Genomic DNA, 10,186 nt, shown 5'->3' on the forward strand with positions numbered 1-10,186 from the left:
GTGATGCCTTTCGGTTTGAAGAATGCTGATGCAACTTACCAGAGAGCAATGACTACTTTTCTTCATGATATGATGCATAAAGAGATTGAAGTTTATGTCAATGACATGATTGCTAAATCAATTAATGAAGAGGAACATATTGAGCATTTGTTGAAGCTATTCCAACGATTGAGGAAGTATAAACCCCGCTTGAATCCCAATAAGTGTACTTTTGGTGTTCGTTCTAGTAAGTTGTTGGGCTTTATTGTAAGTGAGAAGGGTATTGAAGTTGATCCTGCCAAGGTCAAAGCAATACAAGAGATGCATGCGCCCAAAACTGAGAAGCAAGTCAGAGGTTTTCTCGACCGCTTGAATTATATTTCCAGATTCATTTCCCACATGACTGCCACATGTGCGCCTATATTCAAGCTTCTTCGGAAAGATCAGTCTTGTGAGTGGACCAAAGACTGCGAGAAAGCTTTTGACAGTATCAAGGAATATTTGCTTCAACCTCCGATTTTGTCTCCACATGTTGAAGGAATACCGTTAATCATGTATCTGACTGTCCTCAAAGATAGTATGGGTTGTATTCTTGGTCAGCAAGATGAGACTGGAAAGAAAGAATTTACAATCTACTACCTCAGTAAGAAGTTCACCGACTGTGAGACTCGGTATTCTATGCTTGAGAAAACTTATTGCGCATTGGCTTGGGCTGCTAAGCGTCTGCGTCAGTATATGTTGAATCATACCACTTGGTTGATATCCAAAATGGATCCAATCAAGTATATATTTGAGAAACCTGCTTTAACTGGGAGGATTGCCCGTTGGCAGATGTTGTTATTAGAGTATGATATTGAATACCGATCTCAGAAAGCAATCAAAGGTAGTATCTTGGATGACCATTTGGCTCACCAACTGTAGCGGTAAATTCATGATCATCAAGCTATAGATAAGCTAGAGATCAAATAACAAGAGTCACCACCGTGCTTTTATTGTTTCCAAGGGAAAAGGGAGAAAGTACGAACAAAACCCAAAAGTAAGAAGTTTTAAAATCAAAACTAATAAAAAGTCAGAGATTACAGGTAAGGGGGGCTGGTTACACAGAGGGAAGGTGTTAGCATCCAAAGTGTCTTAGGTACTCCTAGGGAGCCCTTTTTGTGTGCATATGTACTTTGTATAAAGTGTTGTTTACAAACAAATAGAATGGGGGATGAGAAAAGAATTCCTTAATTATATTTTTGTGTTTGACAAGACCTTCGGACTTGTGCCTATGTACCAACATAAAAATGAGGGATCAAAACCTCGTAGTTCGTGATACAAATTTCAAAGTAGATGCATTGCTTTTAACAAAAATTAAGTTTGAAAGGCACAAAGGCCTAAAAATGGTTTGAATGAGTTAGTTCTTTTTGGCTTTTTAAAAGTTTAAGTCTAGTATAGTTAAGTTTATTTACAAGTTTGATTTAAGAAAAGAAGTTTGAAAATGCAATGGCATAAAGCCAAAGTTGCTATCCTTTTTTATAAAGTGGTCAAAGTTTAGAACAAAATAGGTTCAATCAAAGAAGATTTTGAAAAGGGAGGGAGAGATTTTGAAATTAAAGAAATGGAGAGAAGATGAAGAGATTATCCTATGTACAAAATTAAAAGTTTAGAGTTGAAAAGATCAGCAAAATGCAGTTACTTGCCGTAATCCCTAATTTTTGCATAAGTTGCCCCAAGTTGGGGTACTCAACTTATCGGGAATTTTTTTCTGTTTTATGTCTCTAACTTTTGCTTGGATTTCTCTTTCGGGTTTTTGATCCACCGAGACACTCATTTTTGCCTAAGCCGCCCTTTCGGGTTTTCAACTTAGCGAGCTATTCTTTTATTTTTTAGGCGAACTATTTCTTGACTGCATCTGAGTTCACAAGACGAGTGAACTCTTCACCATCCATAGTTGTAAGTATCACGGCACCGCCTGAAAAGGCTCTCTTAACAACATATGGGCCTTCATAATTAGGAGTCCATTTTCCTCTAGAATCTGGCTTGAACGATAAAATCTTCTTGAGCACAAGGTCACCTTCTCTAAACACACGAGGTTTGACCTTCTTATCAAAAGCTTTCTTCATTCTCTGCTGATATAACTGACCATGACACATGGCAATCAATTTCTTCTCTTTAATCAAATTCAACTGATCAAACCTGGTCTGACACCATTCAGCTTTAGTCAACTTGGCTTCCATGAGCACACGCAATGAAGGAATCTCAACCTCTACGGGGAGCACTGCTTCCATACCATACACAAGAGAGAAAGGGGTTTCCCCTGTTGAAGTGCAGACGGATGTACGATACCCATGCAAAGCAAATGGGAGCATCTCATGCCAATCCTTGTACTTGACAACCATCTTCTGAATAATCTTCTTAATGTTCTTATTTGCAGCTTCAACAGCCCCATTCATCTTAGGTCTGTAGGGAGAAGAATTATGATGTGCAATCTTGAAGTCTTTACAAAGAGCTTCCACCATATTATTATTCAAGTTCGATCCATTGTCAGTAATGATCTTGCTTGGCACACCATATCAGCATATGATCTGATTCTTGATAAACCTTACAATAACTTGCTTGGTTACATTTGCATACGATGCCGCTTCGACCCATTTTGTGAAGTAGTTAATTGCCACCAAAATGAAACAATGTCCATTCAAAGCTTTGGGTTCAATCATCCCAATCATATCAATTCCCCACATGGAGAAGGGCCATGGGGAAGAGATAACATTCAATAGTGTCGGAGGAACATGAATCTTATCATCATAAATTTGACACTTGTGGAATTTCTTCACATATTTGCAACAGTCAGATTCCATTGTCAGCGAATAGTAACCTGCTTGCAACATTTTCTTTGCCATTGCATGTCCATTGGAATGATTACCAAAGGAACCTTCATGTAATTTGGTCATCAACAAGTCTGCTTCGTGTCTATCCACGCATCTGAGCAAAACCATCTCGAAGTTTCTCTTGTATAGTATATCACCATTCAAGTAAAAATTACCTCATAATCTTCTCAAAGTCTTCTTATCCTTCAAAGATGCCCCGGGCGGGTAAAATATGTCTTTGGAGGAAACATTTGATGTCTTAATACCACGACTTCTCGTCTTTGATCTTTTCAACAGTAAACACATGAGCTGGCCTATCGAGACGCATCACAAATAAATTAGGAACTTAATTCCAATACTTCACTACAACTATTGATGCCAACGTTGCAAGAGCATTTGCCATCCGGTTTTCATCTCGAGGGATATGATGAAACTCAACCTTTGTAAAGAAAGTTGAAATCCTCCTCGCATAATCTCTATATGGTATTAAACCGGGTTGATTTGTCTCCAATTATCCTTTGATTTGATTCACAACCAAAGCCGAATCACAGAAGACATCCAAATAATTAATTCTGAGATTCATGGCCTCTTGAAGCCCCATAATGCAAGCTTCATATTTTGTCGTGTTGTTCGTACTCTTGAAAGTCAATCTAGTTGTAAATGGTAGATGCGTGTGTTGAGGAGTAATAATCACTGCCCCAATGCCATTTCCATATTGATTAACAGCTCCATCAAATACCATGCCCCAACGGGAACCAGGTTCTGGCCCTTCTCAAGCAATGGTTCATCGCAATCCTTCATTTTCAAGTACAAAATCTCTTCATCTGGAAAGTCATACTTCACTGACTGGTAATCTTCAATTGGTTGTTGAGCCAAATGTTCAGCCAAGTTACTACCTTTGATTGCTTTCTGAGATCGGTATTCGATATCATACTCTGATAACAACATCTGCCAACGGACAATCCTCCCAGTTAAAGCAGGCTTCTCAAATATATACTTGATCGGATCCATTTTAGATATTAACCAAGTGGTATGATTCAACATATACTGGCGTAGACGCTTAGCAGCCCAAGCCAATGCGCAACAAGTCTTCTCAAGCATCGAATACCGAGTCTCACAGTCGGTGAACTTCTTACTGAGGTAGTAAATTGCAAATTCTTTCTTTCCAGTCTCGTCTTACTGACCAAGAACACAACCCATACTATCTTCGAGAACAGTCAAATACATGATCAACGGTCTTCCTTTAATAGGTGGAGACAGAATCGGAGGCTCAAGCAAATATTCCTTGATACTGTCAAAAGCTTTTTGGCAATCTTCGGTCCAATCACATGACTGATTTTTCCAAAGAAGCTTAAATATAGGCGCACATGTGGCAGTCCTTTGGGAAATGAATCTGGAAATATTATTCAAGAAGCCGAGAAAACCTCTGACTTGCTTCTCAGTTTTGGGCGCAGGCATCTCTTGTATTGCTTTGACCTTGGCAGGATCAATTTCAATACCCTTCTCGCTAATGATAAAGCCCAACAACTTACCAGAACGAACACCAAAAGTACATTTATTGGGATTCAAGCGGAGTTTATACTTCCTCAAACGCTGGAATATCTCCAACAAATTCTCAACATGTTCCTCTTCATCAATTGATTTAGCAATCATGTCATCGACATAAACTTCAATCGCTTTATGCATCATATCATGAAAAAGAGTAGTCATTGCTCTTTGGTAAGTTGCACCAGTATTCTTTAGACCGAAAGGCATCACTCTATAACAGAATGTTCCCCAAGGTGTAATGAATATGGTCTTCTCCATATCTTCGGGTGCCATCTTGATCTGATTATATCCAAAAAATCCGTCCATAAACGAAAAGACTTTGAATTTAGCAGTATTGTCTACCAACATATCAATGTGTGGCAGAGGAAAATCATCTTTCGGACTGGATTTATTCAAATCTCTATAATCAACACATGAAGACTTTTCCATCTTTCTTCGGCACATGCACAATATTGGCCACCAACTGCGGGGACTCAACGATTACAAGGAAACCGACATCAATATGCTTTTGTACTCCCTCTTTGATCTTCACAGCCATATCAGGATGCGTTGTTCTCAACTTCTGCTTGATTGACGGGCATTCTGGCTTCAACGGCAACCTATGCTCCACAATCTCAGAATCCAACCCAGGCATGTCTTGATAGGACCAAGAAAACACATCTGAATACTCTCAAAGAGATCAATCAACCCCTTCTTAACATCTGGACACAGTCGAGACCCAATCTTGACTTCCTTCGCATCATGTTCGGAACCCAAGTTGACTAGCTCAATCTTTTCTTCGAACGGCTGAATGGTCTTTTCATCTTGCTCAATAAGACGAGATAATTCATCACCCATTTCTACATCACTTTCCTCCTCGGCTTCAAACACAGGGAATTCAAAATTGGGAGAAGGAGAAGGATCATTGTATTCAATGGGGTTAGGAACCAACCTGCATAGTGATTTGATATTTTGATTTTAGAGAAGTGAATTTGTGACCAAATATCATGCAGATGGACACTTATATTATTTATTTATGTTTTTTGTGATTATCATTTTCAGAATAAAGCAAAAAGTAAAAACAAACATCATAAATGTGGCTGAGTAGAATTAATTTTATTGATGATCAATTTGAAAATGCTCAAACAATGTTCACTTCTACCTTAGGCATAGGAGAAGGATTTTAAAACATATAAAAGCAATTACTTAGATCGATGCAAAATAACAGGAATATCAACAGCATTCCAATTGTTGCAAGCCTTTCCATGCGTCACAAAATTGGTGCAGTCTTCCTCTTCGTCATCCTCTAGCACAGCAGCTGAGTGTTGTTCATTGCCATGAATGAACCCTCCGCTATGGAAGTTGAGTTGCATTTCTTCAGATCTAACAGTTGATGAGCCTTTCTGGAACCCCAAACCGGTTCTGCCTTTGTTGTCGGAGACCTCTACCATGCGCCCCCACTGATCAACAGTACCTTCTTCAACAATCTTCTGAGCATCTTTCAATGAGGACATAGGTGCCCCAACTTTCTTCTCAGCAGCAATAGATAAGGCTTGGAACGGAGTTCCAACCTTGTCCTCACCTTCAACGTAAGAGAAAGATGATAGGTGGCTAACCAACATCTCCTTCTCTCCACCAACAATCGCTAGCTTGCCATTCTTCACAAATTTGAGCTTCTGGTGCAAGGTGGAAGTAACAACTCCCGCCTCATGAATCAATGGCCTTCCCAATAAACAGTTGTAGGCCGTGTGGATATCCATTACTTGAAAAGTAATCTGAAAATCACTCAGACATATCTTGACTGGAAGGTCCACTTCACCAATTACTGTTTTGCATGAACCGTCAAAAGCTTTGACGATTACACCGCTATACCTCACGGGCGCTCCTCGATTAGATAGCTTTGACAAAGTTAACTTCGGAAGCATATTCAGTGACGAACCGGTGTCAACAAGCACGTTTGATAAAGCATCTTCCTTGCAATTCATCGGGATGTGCAAAGCCAAATTATGATTTCTGCCCTACTCAGGGAGTTCTTCGTCGCAAAAGTTGAGATTGTTGCAAGAAGTGATGTTAGCCACAATGTGATCAAACTGATCCACAGTAACATCATGTTCTATGAATGCTTGTTCGAGAACTCTCTATAGTGCTTCTCTATGTGCTTCGGAATTCATCAGCAGAGACAACACTGAAATTTTTGAGGGGGTCTGGAGCAGCTGCTCTACCACATTAAACTCGCTCCTTTTGATTAGTCGGAGTACCTCATCATCATCATTGGTTTTCAAATTGCTGGATTCACCAGACTTATCTTTTGAACAACCAACTCGGTCTATACTAGGCACGTCGACTTTCTTACCAATAATTGTTTCCTCTTTATCCTTTGGGAACACCGGCCCAAACACTCGACCATTGTGAGTCACCTTTGTAACATCATCAATGCTCACCACTGAACTAGTCGTAGGTAACATGACCTCTTGACCATTTTTCATCATTGTAGCATTATACTGATACGGCACAACTTTATATGATGAATACGGGACTGGGCCCGCTAACCGTATTACCAACGGCGATACTGATCTTCGACTGTTGCTGTTATTGGAGTCATATTGGATTACCAACCGTTCTTGTTGCTTGAAAACAAGCACTATGACATTTACGTCGTCATCTACATGATGAGATTGAACAATTTGGATCATGCCTTCATCCATCAGTCTTTGGATGTCCCTTTTCATAACTTCACAACCCCTCGGGTTAACACTACAAACAGCACAACCAACATGGTCGTGCTCACATTCACCTACCAAACAAACATCCTTATGCATATGCACTAAGGACCTCCTGATAAAACGCACATCAAAAACTTTGAATTCTCCAGGACAACCGTCCACAATATTCACAGAAGAGTTCCCATGAGCGGGCAAAGGGTTTGCTTTAAAATTTGGTGCGCGGTCCTCGAGGGACACCATACCACTCTTCATAAGCTTTTGAACCTCATACTTCAATGGATAGCAGTTTTCAATATAGTGTCCGGGAGCTCGTTGGTGAAAAGCACAACGCAGTTCAGGTTTATACCACCAAGGAAGTGGTTCTGGAATCTGCGGCGGGTTCCTCGGTTGAATTAAGTTCTTGAGAACCAAGGACGGATACAACTCTGCATATGACATAGGAATCGGGTCAAAAGAGACCTTCTTCCTCTCAATGTTTTTTTGATGAAGATTGTTGTTGGTATTGTTGTTGTTATAGGTGTTTGTTCTTTGTTGCGGTTGTTGTTGTTGACGTTGTTGTTGTTGTTGAATTGGTGTTGCTTGTTGATTAGAAAATATCGGGATAACGGAAGATACTTGATGATGATGATGTTGACGGGATGTTGGATTTCTTCTGATCTGAGGCCTTCTCTGCCTCCCACTGATTACTGCATTCGTCTCATTGTCCTTCTTCTTACCGAAATTACTACCATACCTCTTTCTTGTTGACGCCTCATCTTTTGACAAACGTCCCTCACGGACTCCTTCCTCAAGCCTCATCCCCATGTTTACCATTTCGGTAAAGTCACTGGGGGCACTAGAAATCATTCGGTCATAGTAAAATGAACTCAGAGTTTTCAAGAAGATCTTTGTCATTTCTTTTTCCTCCAAAGGAGGAGTGATCTGGGCAGCCAACTCCCTTCATCGCTGCGCATACTCTTTAAATGTCTTTTTGTCTTTCTGAGAGATAGACCTCAGTTGGTCTCTATCTGGCGCCATATCAACATTATATTTATACTGCTTGACGAAAGCCTCCCCTCAGTCATTGAAAGTGTGAATCCTAGCACTGTCCAATCCCATATACCAACGGAGCGCAGCGCCGGTCAAACTATCTTGGAAGTAGTGGATAAACAATTGATCATTGTCGGTTTGAGTAGACATCTTGCATGTGTACATCACAAGATGACTGAGCGGACAAGAGTTCCCTTTATACTTTTCAAAGTGAGGCACTTTGAACTTCATCGGGATCTTGACATTAGGCACCAAACACAACTCGGTAGCACTCTTTCCAAATAAATCTTTCCTCTCAGCATCTTCAATTCCTTGCGCAACTCAAGAAACTGATCTTTCATTTCATCCATCTTTTCATACACATCCGGAACCTCAGACGACTCGGAATGATAGATGGTGTGTACAACGGGAGGTGGCACGGACATGACTGGGCTAGATGTCGGCATGGAAGCAAAAGTAGGCACAAAGCTATCAGGCACAAAGTTGGAAGGCATTCCCCACGGGAATCCGGCAGGCATATTCAGCGCGAAGTAGGCGGTAGCAGTAGGCACAGTAGAGGTAGCCACCTCTGAAATAACAGTCCTCGCGGGAGGAGTTGCAAGTGTTGGAGAAGCTTGATTCTGAGCAGCAAGAACTGACTCCATCATGGCAATCAGACGGGCGATCTCATCCTTCAGTTATCTGTTCTCTTGCTCCAATTGCTCCATAATTCTCAGATGATTGGCTCGGGTGTTGTACCGGTGAGTCAGCTTGGCTAAAGCACAGAAGAAACACCAATCAGATATCTGGCGGAAACCTGCTTATGCAAATGATGTATGAAATGCAATGCTTGATTATTTTTATTTTCAAGGAACTTACTATATCATTTGCAAATATATATATTTAAATGGCAATTGCAACAATTTGATATGACCAAAAAATATCTTTTTATTTATATAAATTGGAAGAATTACACTGAATACTGTAACACCCCAAAATTTGCCCTCCTCATTCATGCATTCATTTTTAGGTCATTTAACATTAGATACATTGCATTTCATCATGTCAATCGGGATTAGCTCCAAGAAGTTTGAACATCATCCAGGACACTTTGTAGGTTCTATTTAGATGGTCAGTCAACACAAGGGAAAGACTTGAGTTACTTCCAACAGGGGTTTATTCGTCAGTCAAAACGTTAATCTTGAAGGAGCAAAGGTTTGTTCATGAGCTGTCATGCTCGCTAGGCGAATGCCACGTGTTATGCAAACAAACAAACAAAAAAAAACAAAAATTTTTTTTTTTTAAAAATTAATTAATTAATTAAATAAATAAAATATAATAGAAAAATCTTGGACTTGGACCTCTCTCATTTGAGCCCACAAAGCCATGAAAATCAGGTTATAAAAGAGGGAGAATAGATAGAAAAAGGAAGAGAAGCAAAACACTCTGAGGTTTCCTTGGAACAAAACCCTGGACAAAACCTGAAGAGAAACCTAGACAGAGAGAGTGAGAATTAATCTGCAGCAACCTCCAGGCAACTCTGAAAGGTTCATTCTGACTCACACACTTTCAGCTCAAGCAAACCCTAACATTGGTTTGCAAATCCAGCCGTGCCATTTGATTTCAACCGATCTCTCCAATCAGGTTTGCCCTATATCCATCATCTTTATGCCTTTAATTTGAATGCTATAAATGTATGAGGTATTATGGGTGAATTTGATACCCTTTTGATGCATGTGTTTGACAAGAGGTTTAGGCCTCCTACCCTTGGTTGCTTTTTGTGAGCTTTTTGTGAATTTTAATGGCATGATTCATGTGGTTACATTTTGATTTGGGGGCAACTCTTGGTTACCCTATTTTGTTTCTCTAACCTGTTTTTTGAGTTTTGTTTTGTGAGGGCTCATATGACTCTTGAAGAGATGGTTTGCCTGGTGTTCCACTTTATTTGTGGGATACCGCCTGGAGGTTTCATTTCGATTACCTGTACTGACTCACTTTCTTTGATGGTGTTAGCTTGGGAGGATCTCAGGGTTTCCTTGTTCCGTTAATTATTGTTACTTCGGATCCTTATCTGTGTGGTACTTTTACATTTTCCCGTAT

Source organism: Lathyrus oleraceus, chromosome 4 (assembly GCF_024323335.1).
Source record: "Lathyrus oleraceus cultivar Zhongwan6 chromosome 4, CAAS_Psat_ZW6_1.0, whole genome shotgun sequence".
In the NCBI taxonomy this organism is placed as follows: domain Eukaryota; kingdom Viridiplantae; phylum Streptophyta; class Magnoliopsida; order Fabales; family Fabaceae; genus Lathyrus; species Lathyrus oleraceus.